Source organism: Oreochromis niloticus, linkage group LG3 (genome assembly GCF_001858045.2).
Source record: "Oreochromis niloticus isolate F11D_XX linkage group LG3, O_niloticus_UMD_NMBU, whole genome shotgun sequence".
Classification (NCBI taxonomy): domain Eukaryota; kingdom Metazoa; phylum Chordata; class Actinopteri; order Cichliformes; family Cichlidae; genus Oreochromis; species Oreochromis niloticus.
The window spans coordinates 69,858,797-69,864,796 of record NC_031967.2 but is presented as its reverse complement, the minus strand read 5'-3'; the positions used below and the strand labels follow the sequence as shown (position 1 = coordinate 69,864,796).

The 6,000-nt window shown below is 47.5% G+C and overlaps 1 long non-coding RNA gene across 1 annotated transcript; it reads left to right on the top strand.

The window, feature by feature from the left end:
* The first annotated feature begins 3,010 nt into the window (after positions 1 to 3,010).
* On the top strand, positions 3,011 to 4,029 carry LOC112846080 (uncharacterized). Its single transcript, XR_003218899.1, has 2 exons — positions 3,011 to 3,168; positions 3,774 to 4,029. It is a non-coding gene; the product is annotated as an uncharacterized LOC112846080 (long non-coding RNA).
* The last annotated feature ends 1,971 nt before the right edge of the window (positions 4,030 to 6,000 follow it).

The window sequence follows — 6,000 nt, the reverse complement described above, 5'->3', positions numbered from 1 at the left end:
AGCGCCTAATGCAGCGGATGTTCGGGGATCAGCAGTGTCAGTCGCTACTGCTGTACCTGGATGACATCATTGTGTTCTCCTCGTCTGTTTCTCAGCATCTGCAACGGCTGGAGATGGTGATGGCAAGGCTGCAGCAAGAGGGGCTCAAGGCTAAGCTAGAAAAGTGTGCCTTTTTCCAGCAGAAGGTTAACTACTTGGGCCATGTAATCTCTTGTGAGGGTGTCTCCACAGATCCAGCCAAGGTTGACGCAGTAGCCAAGTGGCAGTGTCCTCGTTCCGTGTCAGAGTTGCGATCCTTTTTGGGTTTCGCCAGCTATTACCGGCGCTTTGTGGAGGGGTTTGCCACATTGGCGGCTCCCCTGCATCAAGTGGTGGCTAAATTGGCTGGCACCAAGACAAAGAAGGGCTCGGGACAGAGTTTGAGTGCTATCTGGACACCTCAGTGTGAGGAGAGTTTTGAGGCCCTGAAAGCCAAACTTGTGTCTGCCCCTGTGCTGGCGTATGCTGATTTCACACGTCCATTCATATTGGAGATTGACGCCAGTCACAGTGGCTTGGGTGCAGTCCTCTCCCAAGAAGTAGAGGGTGTTGTCCGGCCAGTGGCTTATGCCAGTCGAGGTCTCCGGCCCCATGAGCGCAATATGGACAATTACAGCTCTATGAAGCTGGAGTTTCTTGCGCTCAAGTGGGCCATGGCCGAGAAGTTTCGGGAGTACTTGCTGGGGCACAAGTGCGTGGTTTACACTGATAACAATCCACTCAGTTACCTCTCTTCAGCTAAGCTGGGTGCCACCGAGCAGAGGTGGGCCTCCCAGCTGGCGGCATTCGACTTTGAGATTAAGTATCGCTCAGGCCGCAGTAATAGGAATGCTGATGCTCTCTCCCGACAGTATGAGACGAGCTCCAGCCTGGCCGAGGGCGTGTTGCTTGGGACTCCCATCCCCACTTCGCTTCAGCAGGCTCCGTGTCCAGCAGTGCTGCCCGCTGTTACTCAGTCGGAGATTGGGGCCTTTCCGTCTCATTCTCCAGGGGATATTCGTGCTTTGCAGGAGGCTGATCCCCTCCTCAAGGATTTCTTGGTATACTGGAGGAGGCAGTCCCCGCCCTCTTCGGAGGAAAGGAGTCAGCTCCCCAAACCAGTCATGGTTCTGCTGCGTCAGTGGGATCGTCTGGTGGAGAAGGATGGCATCCTTTATCGCCGTATTTTGCGTCCGGGTGGAGGTGAGGAAGCCCTCCAACTTGTTCTTCCAGAGGCTCTGAAGCCTGAGACCTTGAGGCAACTGCACCAGGACCATGGGCACCAAGGTATTGAGCGTACCACTGAACTGGTCAGGCAGCGTTGCTATTGGCCCGGGATGTCCTCTGACATCAAACAATGGGTTCAGCGTTGTGAACGCTGTCAGGTCGCGAAGGACTCAGAGTTGGGGCCTCATAGTTATATGGGCCACCTGTTGGCATCCAGGCCAAATGAAATTCTGGCCATAGATTTCACACTGTTGGAACCTTCTCGTAGTGGAGTCGAAAACGTCCTGGTCATGACTGACGTTTTCAGCAAATACACTGTCGCAGTCCCTACCCGGGACCAGCGGGCCTCTACTGTGGCCCAGGTCCTATTGACGGAGTGGTTTTTTAAGTTTGGCGTTCCTAGCCGCCTCCACTCTGACCAGGGTAGAAATTTGAGAGTCTGGTGATGCAACAGTTATGTGAGTTGTATCGGGTAGCTAAGTCCCGTACAACCCCCTACCACCCAGCGGGTAATGGGCAGTGTGAACGGTTTAACCGAACCCTCCATAACCTCCTTCGGACCCTGCCATCATCGCGGAAACGCGACTGGGCTGCATGCTTACCACACGTGCTCTTTTGCTATAATAGCACGCCCCATCAGGGCACTGGAGAGTCGCCCTTTTTCCTGATGTTTGGCAGGGATCCTAGGCTGCCTATTGATTTCCTTCTAGGCCGGGTTCAGGACCCAGTGCCTGGAGAGGTTCAGGACTGGGTGGCCGAGCATCAAGCCAGGTTAATGGTGGCTTTTGAGGGAGCTCGGGCACGGTTGTCGCTGGCTGCTGACCGTCGCAAGGAGCGCCATGACCAGAGAGTCCACCCTGTTCCTTTAAAGGTCGGTCAGCTGGTGTATCTTCGAGATCACAGCGCCCGGGGCCGGCACAAGATCCAGGACCTATGGAGCTCTGTGGTCTATCAGGTCTTGAGGGCACCCCAAGAGAATGGGGCTGTTTACACCATTGCCCCCGTGGGAGACTTGGAGAAGGTTCGACATGTCCATCGCGACATGTTGAAGGCACAGGTCAGCCCAGGACCTCCTGCACCTGGTCCACAGGCTCCACCCCCGCCTGTGCCTGCTGACTCGGAGCGGACCTCTCTGAGTGATGATGAGTTGTGGCTCCTTGTCCCTGAGGTACCTTCACAACCTGTGGCACCTGTGGCGTCATCTTCTGATGCCTCTAGAGTTCCATCGGTGGAGCTCAGGTCTACTCCCAGTGTGATTGTAGCACCCTCGACCTCTGCTCCCCCAGGTTCTTCCTCAGGCTCTGTTGAACAGTCTGAGGTGAGTGGGTCACACTTGCGGAGAACAGCACGTTCAACAGCTGGTCAGCACTCGAATGTACATCACTTGCCACGTCCTGTTGAATCTGCACCAGTCGCTAATGCGCAGCTTGCCGTATTCAGGCCATGGTGTTAGGTTTCTTGAGTTATTGTCGGGGCGCCAATACAAAAAGGGGGGTAGATGTAGCCGGATGGGCTACTCGCCTTTCTTTTCTCTCTCTCGCTCGCCCGCTCTACTGCTCTCGCTCTCTCCTGCGCTCGCTCTCACTGCAAAACTAGGTCAATTGGGAACCCACCTGCATGTTGATTGCAGGTTGGCATCAGGTATAAAGCAAAGCCTGTGCTTCTCTGAACTATTCCTCCCATGCATTCAGCACAAAGCAGTAGTAAATGCTGGCACTCTGCGACGGACTGATCGGCAAGAGTAGATCATATGACAGCTACAGGTATGCTCTTGCTAACCTCAGATTCCCTCTCAGTATTGGAATGTATTGTAATAGTTTTTGCGGCCTGTTGTAGCGCGGCAGGTTGTTTTGTTCCGGCGTTGCGGAGAGAGGTGCTTGTGTGATCCTCCACCAGTGAGAGTATAGCGCCTCCGGTCCTGGGGTAAGCTGTTAAAATTATTTTTATTAGCATTCACCACTACAAGAGGCTAAGGTTACATTTATCTGTTTTAGGGTTTGAGCGCTGCCTTCACCTCCGTGGCAACTCACTCAGCCTTAAGTGAAGAATCAAGACATCTGCCTAGCTCTTCGTTGTTGTGAGGGCTCCTCCTCAGTGGAGCCTGCTGTCTTGTCTTGTCTGGTTTTGAATTGTTTTATCGTGTCTTATCTTGTTTTATTAAGTAGGCCTACCATTTCCTGGTTCGCCTGGTTTTATTTTATTTTATTTCTGAACTGTGGCGTGTGCCCACGCTTCTGTGATCGAGCTGAAGCCATTCTTTGCCCGAGTGTCGTGCCGGGGATTTTAAATTGCCCCCGTTGCTGGTCTTAGCCTGTGGGGAGCCAGACCAGCTCGCGATTGAGGCTGGGACCATTACTACCAGTACGAGTGGACCCGTGGGGCACAAGCCTTCCTGTGTGTGTGTGTGTGTGTGTGTGTGTGTGGTTTCTTTTATTAAAGTGTGTTTTAGTTCTTTTTATCATCTGTAGCGAGCCTGACGCTCAGTGTCCTTTTATTCTTTTAACATATTTTTCTGTGTTTTCTTTTAGTGAACGGAGGACGTACCAGTGGCCCTGGGACCTTAGGTGGTGGGTCGTTTTCACACTTTCTTTTGTACAGCACCGGGTGGGCTGCAGTGATTTTCGTTTTGTGTGATTTTCTTTTGGGTCCACGGCTGCTGGTAAGTCCAAGTTCCATGTTTGTTTTATTTTCACTTTAAGACACTGTCAACAATGACGCTACATTTTGGTTTCTAATATTTTATTTATTTTTATTATAAATAAACTGTTTTAATATTGGAGCCAACCTGCCTCGGAGTGCATCCTTGAATCTGTGCGGCCTCTTTTTATTCCTTTTATCTATTTTTCTTAAATATATTTCCTAGGGGTGAAAATCCCCTAGGTGGCGTTGTCATTTTATTTCCTTTTATCTAACCCCGCCGACCACTTGGTCACACTAAAGCTGATGCTTTTCAACTCTGAGTATAACAACTCTATTTATATATGTGTATGCACCTGTTTAAGAGCACTCGTACTGCTTAATCATAATGGTGTTTTTTGTTGTTGTTGTTTTTCTTGTTTTTTTTTTCTGTAATTATATTTTATCATAGGAACTGGGAGCCTTCCTGTATAGAAGTGTTAAAAAATGTGCTCCTGGAAGTCTTTAGTAATAGTGTTTAGCCTGCAGCTTGCCTCAGAGAGAGTGACAAGTATAGGTTTAGTTTTAGTTTTAGTTTTAGTTTTGTTTTCATCCTTGTTTATGGACAAGCGCAAGGGAAAGGACACCACCAGATTTTTACAATCAAACCAGATGTTCACCTCTATGTACACAAGAGTTGAAATTTTCCAAATCGTGCACTTAAATATGTTCATTGCCTACCTTTTTTGCTGGTCACTCTTATGTTGTAACCGCCTTAGTTAAGCATGGTGAATAGTATTGATGTGGGGGCGACTGCTGTGCGATTCATTAGCTGGAATGTGAAGGGTTTGAATGGGCCTGTCAAAAGAGCTAGGATATTTAATCATCTTAAGTATCTAAAATGTGACATTGCATTTCTCCAGGAAACCCACCTGTTGGTAAATGATCATATCAGACTTAAGAAAGGATGGGTAGGAAAAACGTTCCATTCGAGCCTCAACTCAAAAACATGTGGAACAGCCATACTAATCCATAAAAGAATTCAATTTAATGCATCCACTGTTATTTCAGACCCGCAGGGGCGATTTGTGATGGTTTCAGGACTCCTGTACCATAAACCTGTGGTTCTGATAAATATTTATGCCCCGAACTGGGATGATGATAAGTTTATTAGCAAAATAATATCATTAATTCCAGATATGAACTCAAAACAGCTGATTTTTGGTGGAGACTTGAACTGTGTGATGAATGTAGCACTTGACCGTTCCAGCTGTAAACCTACAAATCTCTCTAAAAAAGCCAAGTTATTATCCGTTTTTATGGCCCAAATAGGATGTGTTGACCCCTGGCGGTTTTTATTTCCACAAAGTAAATCATTTTCTTTTTTCTCTAATGTACATCATTCATATAGTAGAATAGACTATTTCTTCGTTGACCAGAATCTTCTCCCCTTAGTCAAGAAAACTGAATATTTAACCATTGTAGAGTCAGATCATGCCCCTGTACTTTTAGATCTTGCGTTTCCTTTTTACCAATCAGAACACCCACCCTGGAAATTAGACAGGAATCTCTTGGCAGATGAGGGTTTTTGTGAAACGATATCAAAAAAAATAGATGACTTTTTAATTTACAACCAGAAAGATAATGTTTCACCTTCCCTCTTGTGGGAAACATTAAAGGCCGTAATCAGGGGAGAAATCATCTCATATTCGTCTAGAAAAAACAAAATGAATCGAATTAGGCAAGAGGAACTAATTAAAACCATCTCTATGTTAGATGCTCAGTACTCTGCTTCTCCTTCTCCTGAGCTTTATAAAAGGAAGCTAGATTTCCAAACACAATACAATTTGCTGTCAACTGAAAAAACTGAACGCCTTCTGTTAAAATCACGAGGTTATGTATATGAGCACGGCGACAAAGCCGGACGTTTATTAGCACACCAACTTAAATGCCGCACAGCCGCACAACAAATCACACAAATACGCAAAGATGATGGTGAGCTAACAATTGACCCTGAAGAAATTAAAGAAACTTTCACTACATTCTATTCAAATCTATATACATCTGAGACAACAAGTGACTGCTCTGATATGGAGCATTTCTTTAATAATCTTCAGGTTCCTCTTGTAACAGCGGCCC